Raw genomic sequence first — 16539 nt, 5'->3', positions numbered from 1 at the left:
TGGGTTTACCTGGCTGACCATCTAGGTGCCTTGTGAGACAGCAGCTGCTCCTGTGTGGAGTGGTTTGGAAGTTTTTCTATTTTTGATCAGGACTGTTATTGTTGGGTTCAGTTTTGAGTGCTTGTTGTCTCATTGCAGGCAGAAAGAACTATGCAGAAGTCTTTTTGATCTGCTCTGCTGCTTTTCTTCTTTTTTGCTAAATTTGTCTTTTTGGTGGCTTTGGTGCCTTGAGACCTCTTTGGAGGGGTTCTCTGCTTGGGAAAGGATGCAGTTTCCGTGGAGCTGGACTGCTGCTTCACAAAGCATGCTTTGGGTGGACCTGTGGAGCCAGCCTGCTGTGTACTACCTTCAGAGTTCAGGGTCTGTCCCCGCTTACCTTCTGCCCCTGTTAGAAGTTGAATGCACCCCAAGTAAGAGCCCTCAGGGTATCAGGGTGTAGGCTGATTTTCCTGCCTCTAGTTGCGTGAGCAGGTTCCGAGGGGGTGGAGGTTTCAGTCTGGGTCTATCTGACTGGCAGCCTATTAGACTGGAGAAAATTTGAGGCAGAAATTCATTTCACTTCACTGCAGCTGTACAGACACAGCTGCCAGACAGGCACTTAGGAAGTAATGAGGCTGCACTTAGTCTTCAATGGGAGAATTGGGAGGGGGTGGGGTCTAAAACAGGGTTTTTAGTAATTTCTGAGGCTACTGGGCTTGATGGACCATTGGTCTGACTCAGTAAGGCTATTCTTGTCTTATGACTTAAAGATAAATCTGAAGACTCATTTTGTTTAACTTTTAGTTGCCATGGGAACTCCTGGCAGCCATTTCCTTTAGTGGCTCTGCATGAGGGAGGAAGCGTAGGATTGCCCCTGCCCCAGTTCACTGCTGGATCACCAGGGCATGCAAGGTAGACCTTTTCAGGTGTGGGACAGATCAATCAACTTTTCTGATAGTCCATAGACCTTGGATGGAACGATCCCCACAATGAGCCCTTTTCAGTTGGGTGGTGCAGAGCTGGCTGGGACAACACATGGGAGGGGTCGCTCCTGTCCTAGCTTACCACTGGACCACCAGGTCTCAAGGCAAGCCCCAAGGAAGGGACAGGGGAGAGCAGAATACTCTATCTGTTGGAATAAGTTGATCTCTGGATTTAAGGCAGGCTTCCAGTGTGTCACAGTCTAGGAAGGGGTTAAAAACTTGTTTGCACAAACTTTTATAACATGAATCGGTGAATTTTGGCATTTATCAGTTAATATTGTTGAAGAGTTGATTTTTAGGGCTCCATGTGTGACTTAGTAAGTTGCACTTTTGTTTTTAATTGTGTTTTTTGTGAATTTAGTGCTTGTTTTTGATGAGGGACAATGTTGTTAGTTTTAGTGACTCATATTTTTAATGTTTTTTGCCATGTTGCAATTATGTTATGTGTATTTTGATGTTATCCACATAGAATTGTTGGATATGCGGGCTATACATTTTTAAACAAACCCTCGAGTTTATACTTGTCAACCTTCTCCCCCCCCCCCCTTTTTTTTTTAAGGGAGGGGGAAAAAAGGGTCACCTCAGTTTATATTTAGATTGGTTTATATTAGATTTTATAAGGTAGTTTGCTTGTATGTTCAAGCATGCACTGTAGAGGAGGGGGGGGGGGGGTCAGCTAAAGGAATACTACACTTCAGCGTTTGCACTGGGGCTTTGTGGATGATTGTCACCCACATGTAATTGGGCTTTCTTGTCCTCTGAGAAAATCTGTTTTACTGGGGATCTTGCCAGATACTTTAACTTGGATAGTCCACTATTAGAAACTGGATACTGAGCTTGGGTCTGTCCCAATATGGCAATGCTCATGTTCTTATGAGATCAACTACATAATTAAAATTTACATGTGAAAAAAAAATTTGGTGCACGAAACAAACCATTCTACAGAAACAAAAATATTACTAAAGCAACCCAAGTTCTCAGTTAAAAACTTTTTTTTAATGTGTTAACAGCTATCACCATTTCCTCCATTAGGAGCTACCATCCTGCCTAATCTTCAAGTGGACAAATTCTAGATAGTGGCTGAAGCTAGCAAACAAAAAGTATAATTGCCTACAAATCTCAACAACTTCCTTTATTGTCCCCATTGTCTTTTAAAAGCAACAGCTGCCAAAGTATGCAGCTTTCTCTTTTGTTACAATGCAGAAAAACAAGCTTACATCTCCTGATCTTTACTTGACTTGCAATAAGTTAAACATGAAGACTCATTTTCTTTAGCCATCAACATCTGGAATTTTAGATACCCCATCTAATTGTGTGTATGATGGGGTGTTGATTCCAGTACAGCAGGAGATTAAAAGCTTGGGAGTGTTATTAGACTCCTCACAATTTCTTGGTCACAATGCTTCAGTGGTAAGGGTGATGTTTAAGATCCATTGGGTACTAAAACTGAAGTTTGCTTTCTCCAGACAATTTTCGTCAAGTGATGCAATATTTTGTTCTACAACATCTAGATTACTGTAACAGAAGATTAGGTTCTTACCTCTGGTATTCTCTTAGTCCCTGATAGATTCCAAACATATGATTTCACCTCAACTCGCGAACCGAGTCTTGCAGAAATCCACATGCTTTTTTTCTTCTGCTCTTCTCACTTGGCTGAGGAATACAGAACCCCCTGCAGTAACGTCCAAAAGCAAAGGGGGCATGGGGAATTTCCCTCTATACAACATCATTCTGTTCTGTTCTGTTTTGCAATATAAAAGAACAATTAAACGGGCAACAGAAAACATAAGCATGAACATGGAACCAACATGCCCTGCGCATCGAGCACTAACTGGAAGGAACATGGCAAAAACATGGAACCAACTTGCCCTGCGCAACGAGCACTAACTGGAAGGAACATGGCAAGAACATGGAAACAACTTGCCCTGCGCAACGAGCACTAACTGGAAGCATGCTTATGGTAGAGATATGCACCCACATATACAGAGGATGAGGCTTCTTCTGATAAAGATCCTTCTTCAAGAGCCTGTTCCTAAAGCAGAACAGACTTCTTTTTCAAAGTTTTTGATGAAAATGTCAGAGACTTTCTATCCCTCTAGAATCTGATTCTAAAAAATCTAAAGCAGTTTTGAATGCATTGGATTTTGATCAGCCTCCTAAGGAGTTCCTCAAAATCCCCCTTCATGACATTTTATGGGAGACTTTTTATAAAAATCTTGAAACTCCTTTGACAGTACCTGGTGCTTAAAGTAAGCTTGACGCCCTATATAGAGTGATTCCTATTCCGGGCTTTGACAAGCCTCAGCTTCCTCGTGAGTCCCTCCTGGTGGAGTCTACTCTGAAGAAGTATGCTGGGGCCAGTGTATATGCTTCTGTTCCTCCTGGCAGAGAGGGTAAGGCCATGGATCACTTTGGCAAGCGTTTATATCAAAATGCCATGCTTGCCAACCAGTCTGGTAATTATGCTTTCCTTAGCAACAGCAGCAGATGAATCCAGAGACCAATGGGATAGCACACATCTACCAGCAGGCGGAGATAGAGAAACTGATTAACAGGTGGTCCTATTGGCTGGCACTCCTCCTGTATCTCCAGTAAGCTCCATCTCCCAGCAGGTGATTGTCGCTATTCGAATAGCTCCTGGATTCTGGCTGTGACTGGAACTTTATTTTCTCCTGTTGCGGTTTCTCTTCAGTGAGCTGTCAATGCTATTTCTTCTGTTGAGATTTTCTCTTCAATGAGACAGAGGTGTCCGGCTGAACGGTGCCAGCTTTAGGGGTTACTCCTGGGCCCCCCCTGGTCCCTGTCTCACCCTCCCTCCATTGCTAGAGGGTCTGACTGGATCTCCATTTTTTCTTCTTTCCCTTCTCTGTTTAAAAAAAAAAAAGGAGACCATAGTTGCTACATTCTGCTCTGTTAGTGTTGCACATCCAGCTCTAACTGGCTTCAACAGGCCCTAACAACAAGCTTGTGAGTATGTATGTGGTTTTTACTGTTTGAACTTCAGGTTCTGTTTGGGAGTTTTAGTACTGTGGGTTCGGTCAATGTATGTTTAAGGAATGGATTTTTTATTGATGCTAAGTAGAAATCCGTTGAGGGAGCCGGGACTTTCTCGCCCTTTGCATGCACACGCTTGGTTTCCTTGTTGGTTACAGCGCGGCAGTAGCGCTGCGATTTCATGCTCGCAAGTTCTCCTCGTTGGGTTTCAGTGCAGCAGTAGTAGTCCTGTTTATTTTGAGGCTCTCTTTCGTCAGTGTTTGTTGCGGCCATGTGCAGCTGATTGTGCAGGTGCTGGTTTATAGCAGCGCGCATGAGATAGGACATGGTTTTTTGTTTTTTTTTTTTTCCTGCACTGTGGGAAGCACCGCACTGTTCTACTTATTCCCCGAGTCTGATTTTCTTTCTATGCAGGCCGCGGCAGGGTAAATTTTGCGGGGCTTGAATCTGACTATGTTTCTAGGAGCGTTGATGCAGCGGCCACGTGTCGGCGAGAATCAGGCGTGCGCTTGGGTCTCCGGCGATGGCGGGAGAGCTGCAGCATTCTGGTAGTTTATTTCCAGCTGACTTTGGTCAGGGTATGCTGCGGCTTCGCTCCTTTCCGGTTCAGACAAATTGTACATGTTTCACCAGCTTTGGGACAAGCTTGGGCAGATTTATATGTCTGTCTGTATTCCTGCTGTATTCACTTGAAGGAAGCTGCTAGTTTAATCGGACTCTGGGGTTAGCATTCAAGGGGATTACCAGAGAGACTCTGACCTGTGCTAGGTTACCAGTCTCGGTTTGTCTCCGGACTGGGTCGACATATGGCAGATCACGGCACAGTGAGATCAGCAGTAAGATAATGCCCTGTATTTCACACGGGTATCTCATTGTCTCTCTTGGGGTCCCTGCAGATTGAGCCTTTGTCTGTTGGTAACTGTCCTTCTTATTTGGGTCTCTGTGCTGCGCTGCATGTGTCTAGTAGTGGCATAGGATATATATGCCTAAAGGTAGTACTAACAGTTTCCAAGTTCAGGCTGTCTCAATGGGCATAATGACACTTCGCATCTTCCTGCGGCCAGGACTCTCTTTCTCTATTTCTGAGAGGGCCTGGACTTCAGATTTCCATGCTTATCACACTGGTTTCTCCTATCGCCATCTTCTCATGGCACATAGGAAGGGCTGTGCCAGATAGGAAGGGCTGTGCATCTCCTTCTAACCAGGTGCCAGTTACCTATTGGATGGTTACTGATGCTTGGGCAAGGAGCTATACTGGAGATACAGGAGGAGTGCAAGCCAATAGGACCACCTGTTAATCAGTTTCTCTATCTCCGCCTGCTGATAGATGTGTGCTATTCCATTGGTCTCTGGATTCATCTGCTGCGTCTAAAGGAAAGAAAATTAACGGGTAAGAACATAATTTTTCCTTCCATTTTTCCTTTTATCTCAAGCATTTGGTTCAGCAAGTGTCTGCCCTTCAGAAGTATCTTCCTGAGCACAAGGTTCCTCTTCTACAATAGTATACTTCCAGTTTGTTACAACTCCGGAAGTTTTTGGAACGCTCAATCTATGACACCTTTGAGCTTACATCTTGAGCTACCGCCATGGCTGTGGCTATGAGGCGCTTAGCTTGGCTTCAGGTATCTGAGCTGGATGTTAACCATCAAGATTGTCTATCCCAGTGTTTTTCAACCTTTTTACACCTATGGACCGGCAGAAATAAAAGAATTATTCTGTGGACTGGCATCGGTCCGTGGACTGGCGGTTGAAGAACACTGGGCTAAGTCGTGGGCCAGACGTTGCAACGTCTCGGAGAAGGCTTCTGGTTCAGTTGCAGGATGCCCGTAGGAGCGACTGCCTGTGGCTTTGTGCACTGAATCAGTTAGGAAGAGGGAGCTGGCTTGAAGATGACGCCGCATTGATCGCACTGTGGACCGGTGGTTGAAGAACACTGTTTTGGGCCTGATGCACGTGCTGGCCCTGTGGACCCGCAGGAAATTTCTTTGGACCGGCACTGGTCCATGGACCGGTGGTTGAAGAACACTGGTCTAGCCAATGCTCTTTGTTTGGGCGATGAACTTTTTGGGGAATCCTTAGATACTAATACCCAAAAATTATCAGCTCATGAAACCAAGTGGGATACTTTGATTAGAAACAAGAAGCCTCCACCTGCTTGTCCTTTCAGGCAACAGTCTTCTTATCAGATGCGTTTTACTGCTCGACCTCTGCAGACCTCTTAGCTTCAACCTCATAGATCAAGGCAACAGCAGCAGCAACCACGCCAGCAGTAGCAGAACAAGCAAGCTGCACAACCCAAAGTTGCTCAGCCTTTTTGACATGTTTTTACGGGGCGTAGCCAGTCTTCTCATTTCTCACCCTTGCCCTCAGCCTATCCGGGGTTGTCTTCAGTTATTCATCAATCGTTGGGAACTTATCACCTCAGACCTTTGTGTCCTCAACATCATTTGTCAGGCTTACTTTCTCAATTTTCAGACTCTTCCACCAGACAGTCCTCCAAAAGAGTCTGCTTTGAACCCTGCACAGTCCTCCTTTCTTCTGCAGGAAGATCTTGGATCTTGTTTTCTCCTCTCACCCCTTATCCTAGTTCAGGGGTTGATATAAGCTGTGTTCTTTACATTATAGTTTTGCTTTGTTTTTCCTGTGCTGTGATATATGAAGAGTTTATTGCTATCACAATTAAAGCTATCAAAATGAAACCCCTTTCCCCCTCCTCTGGACCAGTAATACTTAACTGGTCCAGGGACCTGTCCAGTGGCATCCTTGTCATGACATATTGAAAATCATTTTCTTGTGCCATGGTGTATCAATAAATTTATGTTTAGCACTTCACCTTCAAAAAAATCACTTGAGAGCCTGTATTCAAATCACTCCAATGAAGGAGCAATATTTAATTGGCCTCTCTGTGGCTCCTCTCTATAGATGTTTCTACTGCTGACATGGTCCTCAGATACACCACCTCGGGTTTCTATTGATTCTTAGCCCCAGGCTTTATGCGTGGCCTCCTCATCGGACTCGTGAGTGATATGATACTTTTAAATAACTTATTTTCAATAGTTATAAATAGTTTAAACAGGTTAGTAATATAACTTATCTTAGATGTGGTCTTCAAAACTGAGATAGCTTAGCAGACATATGTCACTAAATAAGTTTCATCAAGGCCGTACATCCCTTTACAGCTCTGTGCTATACTCCACTTGACCACAGTATGTTAACATAACATATTAACATAAAGCCTGGGGCTATGAATCAGTAGGAGCCTGAGGTGGTGTATCCGAGGACCATGTCAGTGGTAGAAACATCTATAGAGAGGAGCCACAGAGGGACCAATTAAATATTGCTCCTTCATCGGAGTGACATATTGAAAATGACATTTGGGTATGACTAGCTATGTTTTTAGGTAGTGTGCTTTAAAAAAAAAAAAAGTATTCAAAACCTCGAGCAAGCTGAGCTGTCTTGATTAGATTCTTCTTGTCCTAGGAAGTCAGACCCCAAAGATAACAGTAGTCCTGGAGTGTGCTTACTTACATTGATAGTCAAACAACTGACCCTTAGCCATTGTCTAGTCTTGCAACTTGAGCATTGATTTAGAGTGTTGCCAAAGGAGGTGCCACTGATTACTGAATGAAGGGTTCACATTCTTCCTATACAAAAGTGGATGCTGTTGAATCTGTATTGAGATTGGTGGGTGATAAAACATCTTATAAGATTCCATTGCCTTCCTTTCTTTCCCAGAGCTATCGATTGAGCCAGGAAAACTGATGATCCAAAACCAAAAGTGCCAAATAAAAGCTCGCTTTCAGGTTTTTCTAGTTGATATCCTTTTGCCTTTGTCTGAATGGAAGCTGAATCTTTGCTTAGGTGGAAGAAGTCATGCATCTGTTATCTGATTGGTCCTTGTAGTGTTTGTGATGACGCTTTCTGACATCACTGGTTATAGATCTATTGGGAGTTATTGTGCGACAGGCTCCAAGGCTTGCCAGTATGCCTGGGAACTGAAGGTGACCTACTTGTAAAAGGAATGACAAACTAGAGAGATTTTAACCTGGGTAGGGGTACTGCTGAACACTGCCCTATGCATTTCATAAATTAGATTTTACTTTGAACAGATCTGCTCAAGATCTGATGTCTAAGGGTTAGGGCTAGCAGCTAAAGTTGTTTAAATTTTGAACTTGTTTGGTTGTGGTAGTGTTTGTTTTCTTTTTTTGAATTCTATATAGTGATTAACCATACTTGGCAATTTAAGCCAAAAATTAATTCTGTTAGCGTATCTTGATTAACATGTATGTGCATGTGTATTTTAGAGTTGGAGGTAGCACTGCTACTAGAAGGGGAAATAGGACTCGTATACCACCTTTTCTGTGGTTACTTATTCAAAGCAGTTTACATATATATATATAGGTACAGTACTTATTTTGTACCTGGAGCAATGGAGGATTAAATAACTTCTCCAGTGTCATGGGGAGCAGAGCTGGGATTTGATCCTACAACATCAAGTGCTGCTTAACTTGTGTACTCAGGTTAACAAAGGAGTAAAGATTTCAAAATGGCTATAATCTTGCGATTTCATGAGATTTTAAAAATTATAGCATGCTGATTAATGCAGTAAAATGTTCATTCTGAAACTTTGAATAAAATTTACCACAGTTTTTTTTTTATTGCTTTGGTGGTGGCATGATTCCAGAATATACATCTGACAAAAACAATGAGCGTACATAGCAGTTTAGTACAAGTGTGCTTGAACATATATTTTTTGTTTTGAAGAAAATGGCAAATACAGGGGATTAAAACTTGTTAAAAGGATAGACTAAAAACCTTTTTTTCCTGCTGCAGCCAATTCTAAGACTTTTGTTTTTGCTTCTTAATTGCACTTTTGCAAAGTTTGGCATTATTTGGAAACCTTTGTACTGTGTAAGGTGCATAGTAATAAGGTTTATTGTCATATAACAAACTTGAAGGTGGGGCACAGATCTCCTAGATGTTTTGTAATCCCTTCTACAGCATTTCTCAAGAAATTCAGCCAAACAAATGGAAGCACTACTTGGTACCTCACGATCTTTAAAGGGTTTGGCATTCATAATGTGTAGAGCAAATTAATTTTGGCACTGATGTCTGTTTACTGTAAGTGGGATTTAAGTAACAAAAGAAGGACCATAAATTGAATAATCTCATTTCCTTTGTAAAATGTGAAAGTCATTTGAAGTTAAGAAACTGGATGTCTTGACATTTAAAAAAAAAATTCTTAATCAGTTTTAAAGGTTTTGAAACCACAATGTTTAGAAAGAAGTTATGTATTGGCAAAATCAAAACATTGATGTTTGACCAGAATACTGCTTATGTTTGGGAGAAATATAGAATATGTAAATTGCTAAAGACCAGAGGGCCAGTCAGCCCAGATTAATATAGTAGAATACCAATTTAACTAGCTGCGAATCCCCCTCCCTCCAGCCCCAGTGGTCCTGAGCCAAGAACCCTCATCCTTCCCCCCCCCCCCCCCCACCCCCTGTCTCCAGCCCCAAAGCAGCAGTGGCAACTAGTCATCAGAGGCAGTGCTGAAAACAGGCTGTTTGCAGCCAGTCCCGGCAGGGCCTTTCCTCTGACATGTTGCTTCTAAGGGGAGGGGAGAGAAATTATCCCAGAAAGAAGGCAGGAAAAATGCTGGACCTACAAGGGGGGGTGTATGACAGTGAGGTGAGAAGGGAGATAAAACTATTTGCACAGTACACAAGTTTCAAGTTCATTTATGGCTTGATATACCGACCATCACATGTATCTGGATGGTTTACAATATTAAAAATTAGAAAAATCTAATAAAATTTAAGATTTAGTTAAAATAAAAGGGCGGTAAAACTAGGAATAAGACAGATTAAGACTTGTTAGAAATGAAAGGTGCTAGGGGATAGGGAAGTTTTAATTACAATATGTAAATAAAAATAAAAAGGAGGGGTAGAGGAATAGGAAGTAACAAGAGGGAAACGGGGATGTCGCTTCTTAAAAGGTTTTTTTCCTCCTTATTGATAGGCATCTTTAAAAAGAAATGTTTTAAGATTTGTTTTAAATTTATTTAGGGAATTTTCACTGCGGAGGTAAAGTGGCATTGCATTCCAGAGCCATGGTGTGACTATAGAAAAAAAATGGAATTTCTAATATAGTATAGGTCTTGATTGAGGGTACTGTCAGCAATTCACATCTACCCTTTTCACTCCATTCAGTATTTCACAGATCTCTTATGACATCCCCATGTATCACCAGTGATACAAGAGCTTTATAACATGTTCATCTTTTGTTTTCCATTCCAATCCTTTCCTCATAATTCCTAACATTCTATTTGCATTCTTAGCCGCCGCCACAGCACATTGAGCTGAGGGTTTCAACATATCCTAAATGATGACACCTAGATCCTTTTCCTGGGCAGTGTCTCCTAATGTGGAACCCTGCATCACATAGCTATAGTTTAGGTTCCTCTTTCCCACATGCATCACTTTGCACTTGCTCACATTAAACATCATCTGCCATTTTGACTCCCAGTCTCACAAGGTCCTCTTGCAATTTTTCACAATCCTTAGAACTTTGAACAACTTTGTGTCATCAGCAGTTTAATTCTCACTAATTCCCATCTCTAGATCGTTGATAAATTTGTTAAAAAGTAGTGGTCCCAGCACAAACCCCTGGGGAACCCTACTATTTATCCTTCTCCATTAAGAATATTGACCATTTAAACCTACTGTTTTCTCTTTCAACCAGTTCTTAATCCATAATGACTGTTGACACCTACCGCACTTCTTAAAACCAGTTAACGGCTGTGACATAGACAGGAAAACTGCCTCGGCTAAATGAGACTCAATGGCTGAGGTAGAAAGAGGCCCTGCCGGCCGAATGCGCACGAGGTGGTGGGGAGGGAGGGAATTCCCCCCTCTCTTATTTTAAGAAAAAAAATGGAATAATAAGGACTAAAGACAAAAAAATGCAGGAGCGGGAAGGCAAAAGATAAAAAAGTTTGAACGACGTTCAAAAACACGTCTTCATAGCTCTGCAGAAAACTAAGAACTGAGGAGCCACGCATTTACGTCAGGTGGGAAGGGACTCGTGCATGCGCAGTGCAGGTGGTTTGTAAACTTTAAGTTCTTAAAGTGGCGATAAACGTTTAAAACTGTCTGTATTGGGGATACGTGGATGACATCACCCACATGCGAGAATATGCTATCTGCTTGTCCTAGTATAATACCACCTGCCTCCAGCCCTGACAGTTGCATTCCCCAAGCATGCTCATTCTGGCATCAGGGGCTTAAACGTTTAAAACTGTCTGTATTGGGGATCCGTGGATGACATCACCCACATGTGAGAATATGCTGTCTGCTTGTCCTAGTATAATACCACCTGCCTCCAGCCCTGACAGTTGCATTCCCCAAGCATGCTCATTCTGGCATCAGTGGCTTAAAGCACTCCACCAACTTCCTAGGTCTTGAGGCAACACACGAAGGTAACTTTGGCAATGGATTTCTTCGACTGGTGAGGCTTCAGCATCCCCACCAAAGGTATAATGCTTAACACAGTGAGGAGGAAGAGGAAATGTGTGGCCCCCACCAATCCTTCTGTGCCCCACCATGGATTGCTGGCTATGCCCAATGATTAATCAATATTAAAATTTTTATCACGTGATTGCAATTAAAAATTATAATCAAAATGCAGCCTTAATAGAAATGTGATCTTCCCTAGCAACAGCAGCAGATGAATCCAGAGACCAATGGGATAGCTCACATCTACCAGCAGGCGGAGATAGAGAAACTGATTAACAGGTGGTCCTATTGGCTGGCACTCCTCCTGTTTATCCAGTATTCTCTATCTCCCAGCAGGAAAAGGTCGCTATTCAACTAGCTCACTGAATTCTGGCTGTGACTGGAACTTTATTTTCTCCTGTTGAGGTTTCTCTTCAGTGAGCTGGCAATGCTATTTCTCCTGTTGAGATTTTCTCTTCAGTGAGACAGGGGTGTCCGGCTGAACGGTTCCGGCTTTAGGGGTTACACCTGGGCCCCCCCAGGTCCCTGCCTCACCCTCCCTCCATTGCTAGAGGGTCTGGCTGGGTCTCAATTTTTTTCTTTCCCTTCTCTGTAAAAAAAATAAAAAAAATAAAAAAACCCACAATTGCTACATTCTGCCATGCTTTTGCTGCAAACTGGCTTCAACCGGCCCTAACAACAAGCTTGTGAGTATGTCTGGCTTTTACAGTTGTTTGAACTTCAGGTTCTGTTTGGGAGTCTTAGTACTGTGGATTCGGTCATCATACATTTAAGGTTTGGATATTTTATTGAGGCTAAGTTTTATGACTAGAAATCCGTGGAGGGAACCGGGACTTCCCGCCCTTTGCATGCACGCGCTTGGTTTCCTTGTTGGTTACAGCGCGGCAGTAGCGATGCGATTTCATGCTCGTACTTGTTCTCATTGTTGGGTTTCAGTGCAGCAGTAGTCCTGTTTATTCTGAGGCTCTCTTTCATCGGTGTTTGTCACGGCCATGTGCAGCTGATTGTGCAGGTGCCGGTTTATAGCAGCGAGCATGAGATGGGACATGTTTTTTTCGGCGCTGTGGGCCGTTCTTCTGGTTATTTCCCGAGTCTGATTTTCTTTCTATGCAAGTCGTGGCAGGGTAAATTTTGCGGGGCTCGAATCCGACTATGTTTCTAGGAGCGTTGATGCAGCGACTACGTGTCAGCGAGAATCAGGCGTGCGCTTGGGTCTCCGGCAATGGCGGGGAGAGCTGCAGCGTTCTGGTAGTTTGTTTCCAGCTGACTTTGGTCAGGGTATGCTACGGCTTCGCTCCTTTCCGGTTCAGACAAGTTGTATGTGTTTCACCAGCTTTGGGACAAGCTTGGGCAGATTTATATGTCTGTCTGTGTTCCTGCTGTACTCCCTTGAAGGAAGCTGCTTGTTTAATTGGACTCTGGGGTTAGCACTCAAGGGGTTTACCAGAGAGACTCTGACCTGGGCTAGGTCACCCAGTCCCGGTTTGTCTCCGGACTGGGGCGACATACGGCAACTCACGACACGGTGAGATCAGCAGTAAGATAGTGCCCTGTATTTCACACAGGTATCTCATTGTCTCTCTTGGGGTCCCTGCAGATTGAGCATTTGTCTGTTGGTAACTGTCCTTATTTGGGCTTCTGTGCTGAGCTGCATGTGTCTAGTAGTGGCACAGGATATATATGCCTAAAGGTAGTATAAACAGTTTCCAAGTTCGGGCTGTCTCTATGGGCATAATGACACTGCGCATCTTCCTGCGGCCAGGACTCTCTTTCTCTATTTCTGAGAGGGCCTGGACTTCAGATTTACATGCTTATCACGCTGGTTTCTCCTGTCACCATTTTCTCATGGCACATGCTAGACGGGCCCCCCGACCAGACAGGAAGGGCTGTACAGCTCCTTTTAACCAGGAGCAAGTTACCTATTCCAGTGTTTTTCAACCGCTGTTCCGCGGCACACTAGTGTGCCGCGAGATGTTGCCTGGTGTGCAGCAGGGCTGCCATCAGGGCAGTACTACCAGTCCTGCATTCAGGGGCCCGGAGCTGACAGGGGGCCCGAGGCAGGGGAGCCAGTAGCTCGCCAAGGCAAAGTGAGTCGATCACCCAGGACTCACTTTGTCTTGGCGATCTAATCTATCAAGCCGATAAGTCTTCTTCTCCCCGACGTCAATTCTGCAGTCGGAGAGGAAGTTCGGGCCAGCCAATCGCTGCCTGGCTGGGCGGAACTTCCTCTCCGATTGCAGAATTGACGTCAGGGAGAGCATGCGTCGGCGTCGGCTTTGGGACCTGTTATCCATTGGTGGGTCATGTTCCCCGATGGCAGCGGCAGAGGCAGTGGCTTGGGGAACGGCAGGGAGAAAGAAAGAAAGGGAGCAGGCAGGGAGACAGAAGGAAAGAAGAGAAACAGAAAAAAAGAAAGGGGGCATGAAGAGAGGAAGAAAAAGTTGGGGGAGGGAATGAGGTGTGGAGGAGAGAAAGCATACAGGCTGATAGAAGGGAAGAAAGATTGGATGCACAGTCAGAAGAAGAAAGTGCAACCAGAAATCACCAGACAAGGTAGGAAAAATGATTTTATTTTAAATTTAGCAAAGTGGAGGCAGTATTACCACAGTTTTCAAAGGAATTTGCCCAAATAACTTAATAGTTAACTGGGTAAATTCCCAGAGATGAAAACGTCCCTTCACTTACTATGCACAGTTCTGAATTTATATCTGCTGTCTATATTTTACAATATGGTCACCTTTTACTAAACCGCAATAGTGGTTTTTAGCGCAGGGAGCCTATGAGCGTCAAGAGCAGCGCTGGGCATTCAGCGCAGCTCCCTGCGCTAAAAACTGCTATTGTGGTTTAATAAAAAGGATGGAGGGTATATTTGTCTATTTTTGTATGCTATAAAAACCAAATACAGAGAGAGACTGAGAGCTGTTGACGAAGAGTTACGTGTGTGTCTTTCTTCGATTCCAGCCAGAATATCAGCTTTGTGTTCAGCCAAACAGGCCCAGGTTTCGCACTGAATAAAGTATTTTTTTATAATTTTTCACTATTCTGTTTACTTAATATTTCATAATAAAGTAATTATAAAATACTTTCTTTGTGTTTATTTGATTCCTATTCAAGAGAATTACTTTATATATAGTCAATATAGGCACAGAGTTAAATTTTTTAACATTTTCTAATGGTGGTGTGCCTCGTGATTTTTTTCATGAAACAAGTGTGCCTTTGCCCAAAAAAGGTTGAATAACACTGACCTATTCTATCAAACCCGCGGAGGATCACGTGCTATGTGGCTGTTAGCCTCATCCCTGAAGCTCTCATTAGCGATGTGAGCTTTGTCTGATACCTGTAAGGATGCTGTTGTTTTCCACGGGGCGGTAGATGCAGCATCTTGATTGAGTCTAGTAAGTATTCACTTTAAAGGACATACGTATTTCGCTCATGTTGCATGGGGTTAGTACTGTTTTCATGGTTCCAGTATATTCCTCTTTACATTGTGAAACTTGATTTTTTCCTAGGAGAATCTTCTTGCAGATCATATAGTCTCATTCTGCCATTCCCTGACCTTCTGCACTTCTTTCTGAGGGGATCTTGACTTCTTCCAATGACTCTTCAGGCTTTCTCATGAGAGAGAAGACGCTATAATGTCGGTTCAGGGGGCTGTGAAGATTTTTCAGGATGCTTGCATCTTTGCATCCTCCTCAGGTTTCCAGTTCGTTGTTGGAGTCTCTATGTTTTGTGTTTCCCTTTTAAGTGTTACTGGTCCTCAGGACAGTTCTTGTAGTTCTTCGGGAACTAAGGGACGTTGTTCCACTTACTGCATGGTGCCTGAGACGGGGGCATTGGGCAGGCTGGATCCCATTCTGCTGAATTAGTTTCTCGGGGTTACACAGTTCTGCAGACAACCTGGGAATATATTTACATTTTCTCTATGGACTCCGAATCGGCACTTGGTTTGCCTGCCTCTCTTGGAGCAGCGCTTTCGGTTTTGGCACATGCCATTTCGCCTACCCAAGGCTTCACGAACGTTTTAGGTGATATGGGCGGTGGTACCGTTTTGGTGCTACCAGGCGATTCATCTAATTTCTTCTTGATTGCCTGCTTGATTCGGACGACTTCCAGTCGGGCCATTTGACTGACACAAAAAGGGTGGTATCTTTTCCTCACTTCTTTACACGTGCATCTTTGAATTTGCACAGCGCTCTTTTCTCCTGTACTATTTATAGGTATATCGGGGTAATGTTTTTATTCATATAGGAGAGACATGTGTTTCTTTCCGGAGACTTGGGCATGGAGTCTCGGTCTCATATTGGTATTCTTCTTCACTTACCATGACCGAGTATGGGATTCTGTACAGTTTCTGGGATCCATATTGCTGACTCCACTGGGAACTTCGGCTTGCTTTCCCCTTCTTACGCTATAGCAGTCGCTTTTGTTCCGATGGTTCCCGATATCTCAGTGCTCCAATTATTTGGTATGCTCCTCCTGCATCGCTCTGTATGATTTGGTGGCTCAGCGTGATTTCTCTTTTCAAGGCATGCCTCGGTCTTTGCTGGACTAGTTCATGACCATCGACCATCCCGGGCTGTCGGGTTGGGGGGCTCCGTGGCTTCCATCCTCAGCTCCAGGAGTCTGGTCTTCAGAGGCAACTCAGTACTTGTTCATTCTTCTACTCTTGAGCAGGGTCAGGCTACCTTTCTGGAGCTTCAGATCATTCTTCCGGATTGCCGCTGAGGGTCCTCTTGGTCAGTATTAGGATGGGGGTATTTCTCTACAGCTTGGGCAGTAGGTGTTGTACTCAGTTGGCAGGTGAAGTTGGTCTGCTTCAATGGGTGGACTCTCATCTTCGTCTTCTGTTGGCAGATCCTTTTAAGGATCAGGATAAGAGTTTGAATAGACTTTCTCTCCGTGGAATCTGAGCATGGCCCATTTCTTGTATGTTACAGTGTACAGCGCTGTGTACACTCTGGAAAGTTTGCATGTTAGTAATAGTGTAATCTTCTGCATCCTGGATATTGAGATTTGTGGCTCAGGCTTTCTAGCTCTTTTTATGGACGTGAGATCTCCTTGACCTA

The 16539-nt window shown here is 43.7% G+C and overlaps 1 protein-coding gene across 1 annotated transcript in view; it reads left to right on the top strand.

Moving 5' to 3' along the window:
- SLC45A4 (solute carrier family 45 member 4) overlaps positions 1 to 16539 on the top strand; it is a 182013-nt gene that overhangs the window by 69873 nt on the left and 95601 nt on the right. The gene's annotated exons all lie outside the window — the stretch shown is intronic.

This window comes from Geotrypetes seraphini, chromosome 2, assembly GCF_902459505.1.
Source record: "Geotrypetes seraphini chromosome 2, aGeoSer1.1, whole genome shotgun sequence".
NCBI classification, from domain to species: Eukaryota; Metazoa; Chordata; class Amphibia; order Gymnophiona; family Dermophiidae; genus Geotrypetes; species Geotrypetes seraphini.
Note: the sequence above shows the minus strand (reverse complement) of the source record. Positions and strands in the feature narration are given on the sequence as shown.